This window comes from Ictidomys tridecemlineatus, chromosome 6 (genome assembly GCF_052094955.1).
Source record: "Ictidomys tridecemlineatus isolate mIctTri1 chromosome 6, mIctTri1.hap1, whole genome shotgun sequence".
Lineage (NCBI taxonomy): Eukaryota > Metazoa > Chordata > Mammalia > Rodentia > Sciuridae > Ictidomys > Ictidomys tridecemlineatus.
In genome coordinates, this window is record NC_135482.1 from 199,491,252 (window position 1) to 199,499,284 (window position 8,033).

At 59.4% G+C, this 8,033-nt stretch overlaps 2 long non-coding RNA genes across 2 annotated transcripts; one reads left to right on the top strand and one right to left on the bottom strand.

Moving 5' to 3' along the window:
* Nucleotides 1-301: 301 nt before the first annotated feature.
* LOC120888535 (uncharacterized) lies at nucleotides 302-3,444 on the bottom strand. The gene is made up of 2 exons (XR_005732252.2): nucleotides 3,303-3,444; nucleotides 302-3,181 (listed from the first exon to the last, which is right to left on the bottom strand). It is a non-coding gene; the product is annotated as an uncharacterized LOC120888535 (long non-coding RNA).
* Nucleotides 3,445-4,888: 1,444 nt separating this feature from the next.
* LOC144365233 (uncharacterized) lies at nucleotides 4,889-6,189 on the top strand. Its single transcript, XR_013423549.1, has 2 exons — nucleotides 4,889-5,867; nucleotides 6,052-6,189. It is a non-coding gene; the product is annotated as an uncharacterized LOC144365233 (long non-coding RNA).
* The last annotated feature ends 1,844 nt before the right edge of the window (nucleotides 6,190-8,033 follow it).

Here is an 8,033-nt window from a genome sequence, read left to right on the forward strand (position 1 = left end):
GGCGGGCGTCTGCTTCGGTCGCAGCCCTACCCGCGGGCAGGCACCTGGAGCTCGCTCCTCCCCACTGGCCCTCTCCTGCTGGTCAGGAACTAAGACTGTGGTCCCCAGTGCCTTGTTGGCTGGATTCGTGGCTGTTAGGACGGCCAGGACGAGGGCCCTGGCTTCGCTGACCCGCCCAGGCCCCAGAAAAGCAGACACATCCGACCTGCTCCGGGAGCAGCCGCAGCACCACGGTCAGAAGACTTTAAGAAGGGCCAGCAGCAGAGGGACCTGCTCACAGCCACTTTCACGGTCCATACAGTTTACCACAGTGAAGCAGACTTTATTTAAAAGTCACCCATGGCCAGGCACACGCCTGTCCTCCCAGTGGCTCAGGAGGCAGGAGGACCTTGAGTTCAAAGCCAGCCTCAGCAATGTAGTGAGACCCTCGGCAAGTCAGCGAGACCCTGTCTTAAAATAAAAAATAAAAAGGGCTGGGCATGTGGGTTGGTAGGTAAGTGCCCCTGGCTTCAGTCTCTGGCACCAAAAATAAAATCACCAACAAGGGCACAGATCCCGAGCGCCAGAGAGGAGAGGAGAACTGGGCTCCTGTGGTCCATGCTCTGGACAGCAAAGTCCTCCAACAGAGTCTGAAAAGTGCCGAGCAGAGGGCAGGGTCCCTGTCACTTGCTGAGTCACCTCTTGTTGCCTCCTGGTGGCCTGAGGCAGCTGAGCCCAGGAGAAAGCCGCCTCCTCCGTCCTCAGTTGGGGGCAGGCCCTGAGCCCAGTTCTACCCATGAGGTCCCTGAGACCACAGGATCCACAGCAGCGCCCAGCGTGCACCCACCAAGCCCTTTCTGAAGGCGGCACCAGGTCAACCCGACTGACAGACAGCCAGAGACTGAGACAGACTTGGAGCCGCATGCCAGCCCTGTCGAGACCTGCAGATTGAGCCAGGACACCCCACACCCGAGCGCCCGGCAGAGGAGGGCCTCCGAGGCCCCAGAGGACGGCAGGCTCCTGGGGAGTCCAGGACACCTTGGTCAGCCAACAGGACCATCCTCATCTCGGGGGCCAGTGAGCAGAGGCCCGGTGACTCTCAGGCTCCGATGGCTGACTGAACACCTTAGAGATGGCAGGCGGGAACAGTAGCGCCCCCTCCCACACTCACCCCTCCCTCGTCACCGCAGTGCGAGGACTGGAGCCCTCAGCTCTCCCGCGTTGACACCTGGGCCCAGTGCCACAGCTCCAGAGGTGACCCTAGAGGGTTCCTGGGCAGAATGCAGGGAATGGCTCAGAGGCTCCTGAGAGGCCAGGGAGCAGGCCTCCTGCAAGAGACAGCAGCCAGCCGCGCCCTGGGTGAACCCCCGACGCCAGTCGTAGGCACCCTGAGCTCGCATCGGCAGCCCCTGGGGCCGCCCAGGCGCGGGCTTTGCTCTGGCGGTGGAGCGCAGACCTGTAGACAAATGTCTGCTCCTGGCAGAGCAGGACCGCCCAGCCGTGGGGCTGGCTGCCTCCAGCCTGTAAGCCCACACAGGGTTCCGCCGTCGTCCACAGAAGTGTCTCAGCAGGCACAGACGCACAGAACACAGGTGTGTGGACCAGGCCCTTCCACAGGAGAAGACCTGGGCCTGGGAGAGCCGCCTCGCGGATCCCACGCCGCCTTCCTGCTGCCGTCTCTCATTCTGCCTCACCCACTAAGGATGAGCTTTGCTTCTCTCCAACCTTTTAGAGAAAACTTGGCAACGACGTGTGTGTGGATACCCTCTCACTCAAAGGCCCTCAGCCTCCGTCTTTTCCCATTTTAATGAAACTATTTGTTCTATTTTCATTAAGTTTTGCTGCTTTTGATTCTCATTCATTCAACACGAGAAGCAGGTGCCGGCCCATGAGGCAGCGGTGCCCAGCTGGGGTTCCACCAGGTTCTCTCCCCACCGGCCTTTGCGTGGCCCCCTCATACCTGCGGCTGCCGGCACCCACCTGGACTTTCCCCAGACATCTCAGGCCCGGAGTCTTCTAAGCTCTCCCCCTGCCCCAGGCTTGGCTGGCTCAGTGGACATCCTGCTGGGTGGCCCTAGTCCAAAGCTCCAGGGTCCCATGAGGTACGTGGAGGGCAGCCACTGTCCCCACGGCCAGGGTTACTCACTCGCTTCCATCTGGACCGTGGCTTCTCTTCCTCCATTTCAGCTTCTCCGGAATATTCTGTTCTAGCACAGCAGTTGGGTGACTCCTCCAGGAAACAAGTCTTCCCTGTCCCTCTGGCCCTCCAGGCTCTCCCAGCCGTGGGAAACAAGGTGCCGGCACCCAGAGCCAGGCTGCGTCCTGGGGACAAGCCGGGAGCCTCCTGGGGCATGCTCCTGGTACCTAGGCCAGCTGCAGAGAGAGAGGGCCCGGCCGGGAGGAGCCAGAGGGAGGGGACAGACACTCACTCCCCAGGGCCCTCCTGGCTTCTCCTTTTCCTTTCCAGCTAAGATCCATGTCACCCAGAGAGGATGGAGGCAGCCAAACCTGCCACCAGGCCAACCCTAGTCTGCCGAAGCCCTGGCCTTTCTCCTGCGTTGGGCCACAGTGAGGAGATGCTGGTGTGAGCTGCTGCCCACAGCGGGCCAGGACGTGGGCAGGCCCTCGTGCTCGGCCAGAACCAGCCCTGCTGTGGTGTCACACTCCTGCCCCACAGCAGGATCCTGGCCAGGTGTGTCCCCCCTCCCAGGGCTCTCCAGGGCTGGACCCTCAGCTTGGCCGTCCTCAAAGACCAAGTAGGCGTTGACCTGGACCACAGGGGCTGTCACCTCAGCAATGAGTGTCCCCTGAGCAGAGTGGCCGCCTGACCAGGCCTGGGCAGGAGAGCCTCTGGGCTCGTGGCCTGGCTGCGGCTCCTGGTGGGAGCCCGCTCTGCGCTCTGCTGCCTGAGTTCGTCTCGGCACTCACCCTCTGCTGGCTGGCCTGACCGGAGCCTGCGGGCTGCTCCTGGCAAACTGCACCACCGTGACTCGGCAGCACCCACAGCTGGTTCTCCTGCCCAGAAGGTGCCCAGCACCTCCTGCACCTGCCTTGGGCCGGAGTCTCATTCTGTGTGTGTGACTCCACAGAACAGTCTTACCGTTCTGCCAGGGTAGGCCGCGGGAGGAGTTTTGGCGTCCTGTGTTTTCCACCTTCCATCCTGGGGGCCAGCCCTTCCCTGGCCTGTGTCCACCGGGAACGCCTTGGCAGCAGGGTGGAAGCAGAAGGGAACAGAGCTGGGTGCGGGGCCAGCCTGGGTGGAAGGGACAGAACTGGCATCTGGCTCTCAGCCTAGTGACCTTCCACCCACTCCCTGAGCTCACCGACACCCCGTCTGCAGCGTCCATGTTGTGGTCTGCCCATCAGTGCGCCAGGCCAGCCTCAGCTGGCGGAGGCTGGTGGAGTGGTCGTCCAACTCTCCGACAGGAGCCGCTTCGGTGGCCCAGGGTTCAGGCTGAGCAGGGAGAACCCTGGGGCAGCCGGAGCCGCCGTCCTGGAGGCAGCTCAGAAGCCGTGGCCCTGAGCGCGTGGACACCTCCAAGGCAGTGGCCCTGCGGGGGCTTTCTCCAACTCCACTCTGCGGCGACTGCCGTGGGCCTGGGCCTGTCGTCTGCTGCCCCGTCCCTGCTTTCTGCTGGGTGGCGGGCTTTCACTCTGCCCCCCTTTCTGGCCTACTGGCTCTGACCCTGCGCTGCTCGGCTTCTCTCCCAGGGCCAGGGAAGCTGCTGCTGCCGGCCACAAGCATCAGCCTGCAGCAGGATGTGCCTCGCCCCTCGCCGTCTCATCTCTGAGCCAGCGGCCTCCTGAACTGCCTGCGTCTGGCTGCGGCCCCCCTCCAGTGCCTTATCCCGGCCCTTCCTGGATTCTCTCCTTCTGCCCAGGACTGAGCCTCTGCCCTGGGGCCCCGTTGCCTGGAGGGTCTCCATTCCTACCCTGGACCCCAGGCTCTGGGCTGCGTTCCCTTCTCTGCCTACAGGGGGGCGGTGCCTCCTGCATCTGCCACTGCCGGATCTCCTCCTCACGGTTGGTCCCTCTTGCATCCTGCGGCCTCGGCTGCCTCCCTCTCCCCACACTCAGGTCTTGCGTCTGCTGACTGTGCGCATTTGCTACCCATCTGCTCTATTTGGGACCACAGTGTTTCCATTTTGAAGTTCTGCAGATTTTGGAATCTTTACGTGTTCTTTATTGGTTGAGCATCTCTAATCCAAAAATTTAAAATGTTTCAAAATACAAAACTTGAGTGTCGTGGCAGAGCCAGAGAACGCTGGGTTTTGGAGCATTTCAGATTCCTGGGCAAGGGGTACTTGACCTGTACTTTAAATCGAACTGGGGAGCACTCTGGTGGTTGACCTTTCTACTGTTTCCTGCCTGCCCCCCACCCACGCCGTTTTGCAGACTCTAAGCCCAGGTGTGGTGAGTGTCGGAGGCCCATGCCCGTGGTGCCCGCTTGTGTGGGGGCATCTCCTTTCTGGGAGTTTCACTCTGGTCATTCCCGCAGTGTCCAGCCTGCGTGACCCTTTGTGCACACCTCACAGCTGTTACCTGAGAGCCGGATATGGTAGGCCTTCCACATCTTCTCAGTTTCTGCTTGACTTTTGGCGCATCTCGACTGCAGCTTTACCGTGAGTGTCTGCGATGCCCGCAGCAGTCCTGGCCATGGTCGGTCCTTATTCTCATCATTTCATGCTTCTGCTTCGTGAGCCTGGTGACCCTGAAGGCTGCAGACCTTGAGCACCCAGAGCCCTGTGTTCTAGGAGCGGACCTGGACGCTGTTCTCAACAGTCTGATTCACTGGGCCCGAGCAGAGCAGGCAGTCCCTCGTGCTGCAGAGGCTGAGCAAGGCCACGCACTCCCACGCCCCTGGCTGGTGCACATCACCAGCCTGCCCTCCAGCCCGCTGGGAGGTTTCTCCCCCATGAATACCTCAGCAAACAGAAGCTTAGACCTGCTGAGCTACAGGTCTGGTATCTGTGTCAGTGGTGGGCAGGAGACAAACACCAGCTGGCTGGCTTTGGCCCCAGCCCCAGCCCCCTGATTTCACTGCTACCAAATCCTGCAAACCCACAAGACCTCTTTATGTCCAGATTAATTTTTTGAAGGTCAAGTTAACAAGTCCCAAAGCCAGACTTCTGTAGTGTGTTATAATATGCAAGAACTCTGCTGACAACAAGCATGTGCTCAGGGTGGCACACAAGCCTCAGTGAGACCTAACTGGTGTTGTTTTGTTACCACTGTTGGCCGGTGACGAGTCCATGCTTCCCCAATGTTGATGAATAACACCAGAAAAGCACACGCCGAGGCAAGGTCAGAGTAGAAATTAGAAGTTTATTAAAGGACAGCAGAAAAGACTTCTTCTCCCAGAGGAAGAAGGGGACCCAAGAGGTAGAATCCATGGAAGGGCTGTTGTCTCCCCTTTTTATAGTTTTGGTGATGGAATGTAGGTGGGAAGGCCCGAGGGGTGGGACACAGGTGGGCCAAAGAAGTAATCTGGGCAGGAAGGACTTCTGAGTCAGCACCTTCAAGTTTGCTAGGGGCTGTTCATTAACACTTCTTTGGGATGGGCTTTGGCCTTGGGCCTTTTCGGACTGGTTTAAACAGAGAGCCAGCACCAAGACACAGGCCACGGGCAAGACAGGGAGAAGGGCTGGGAGGGGCCCGAGCCCCACACCTGCCAGGCCGCTGCAGCAAGCTGTGGTGCTCTTTCCTTGGAACTTTTCGCCCAGAGACCTTGCAAAAAGCCCAGACTCTTAAGTGGAACAAAAAACCTGTCAGCATAAACCCTCCTGGTCTTGGCATCGCCTCCTCTCCCAGTCCAGGCTCTGGTGGTGTCCCGTCCGTGAACGTGCCTTGACGACACACAGCAGGTCCACCCCTGGGAATGGGCCAAGGTTTGCATGTGGGGTGAGAGGGGGCAAGGTCTGGAGGAGGAGTGACTGGACCACAGCTTAACCTGACCTGTGAATTGACCCCCGAGGGGGTGACCGAGTGGTGACTGGAGGCAGGTGGGGTGTGGCTGAGGAGCGGGGCATGGGGGTGTGTATACGGGGCATACATTTTGTCCCTGATCACCAGGTGAGCTGCTTCCCTCGGCCACACTCTTGCTCCATGATGATCGGCCTCCCCTCCAGCCCTGAGGAATAGGAGCCGGCCTTCTATGGATTGCGACCTCTGAAACCATGAACCCTCAAATAAACTCTTCCTCCTCTGGAATTGTGCTGGTTGGGTCTTTTAGTCACAGTCGCAAAAAAGCTAAAGCAAAACAGAAGCCTGAGAGCAGCTGGCTCAGCAGAACACCCCCGATTCTGCCTGCTTCAGCCAGCACCAGTCACACAGTTGCTCTGGGTGGAGGAGCAACTGGAAGCCAGTGAGGGAGGAGGAGGCCCTCCCCAGAGGAGCACTGCAGAGAGGCAGCTCAGGGAGGCCCAAGAGCACCCGGACAGGAGACAGTGGTGCCTGGGAGGAGTGCTCTGCTGCAACAGCCGGTGGCTCCCATCATCACTCCACCCCACGACCTTGTCTCTAAGAGGAGCAACAAAAACTTGGCTATGATAAGCTTTAAAAGGGCCAAACTAGTGAGGCCCAGTGGTGCATCCCTGAAATCCCAGCAACTTGGGAGGCTGAGGCACGAGGATGGCAAGTTCCAGACCAGCCCCAGCAATGTAGACCAGATCTCCATATAAAATACGAAAGGGCTGTGGTATTAAAAATTAAAGAAAAAGGGCCAAACCAGGGCACTCCTAGCAAGGATCAAGCCCAACTCCTTGGTGTTGTCCCTGCACACAGGCCTGGACACCAGTGGTCCACACACACTGCTGCGCACTGCGGTCCCTCCACTGCTCAGTGCAGCGTGTCCACCTCCCACCGTCAGTCCCTGGCTGGGGGTGTCACTGCTGCTCAGTGAGCCACCTGGAGACGCTGACAAGCCTTAGCCTTCTCCTGCTGCTGAGCACAATGAAACCCAGGGCTGTTCACAGACGTTCCAACAGGTTGCCACGAGAGCATCACTTTGATCAGAAGCTGCAGGGTGCCTATGGCCCTGCTCCCAGCGGGAGGACTAGATTTCCACCGGCAGCTCTGCAGGAGAGCAGGCCTGGGAACATGCAGAGTGGGGGGAAGCCATGGGTCAGCCCAGGGCTCAACAGCAAGAGGCCACACCCGGCCACAGCTCCATGGCAGGGAGAGCAGCTCTGTGGAGCAGGAATCTGCAGGCTCATACCCCCCTGTACCCGCCGTCACAGGTGACACTCAGCTGGAAGCCAGCTTAGACTCAGCAGACAGGTCAAGCTGTGGTCTGGACATGAGCCCCTGCCTCTCAAAAAATAAAACAAAAATAGAACAAAATAAAACAAAAACTACCTCCTGTGATAATGCAGGCAGGTCCAGAGGTGAAATCAGACCGTGAGCTACGTGAGAGCCGTGACCCATCAGTGCAGTGACCCTTTTGGGGGACTCATAATTTGGAAGGGGCTGATATCACGACTCTTGTTCTGCACGTGCGCTCCTGTCCCTGCTCCCTGACTGCTGTGGGTGCAGTGCCATTCTGCCCCACCGCAGGCACGTCCTGACCAGACTGCAGGGTTATGAGCAAAGGAAGGACGCTGTGCTCCACACCACAGAGCCCAGCAGGAGGACACTGGTGGGGCCCAGGCAGAGCGAGCTCTGAGCCACATGGCCCCTGGAGCAAGAGGGAATCCACGCACTCTAGAATGCTTCTCTCTGCAGCTCCCAACGTGGGAGCTTTCCTCTTTGGCATTTCATAAACAGGAAGGGCACATACTGGAAGAGCTGAGGGCTACGTGTGCCCGACCCAGGGGGACAGCCTGAGGAGGGTCTCTGGAGGTAACTAAGGTTACAGGTAGTTGTAGGGGGAAGTCCTGACCAGCGGGACTTCGGTCCTGGAAGAGAAAGAAGGACAGACATCATGTCTCTGAAAGGCAAAGGACGGCCACTGCAGCTCAGGAGGGCTGTGGCGGGAGCCTCGAGTGCCTGCTCTCAGGCCTCCTGCTGCTAGAACCCAGGAAACAGCTCCTATGCCGGGGGCAGATCAGCCTGTG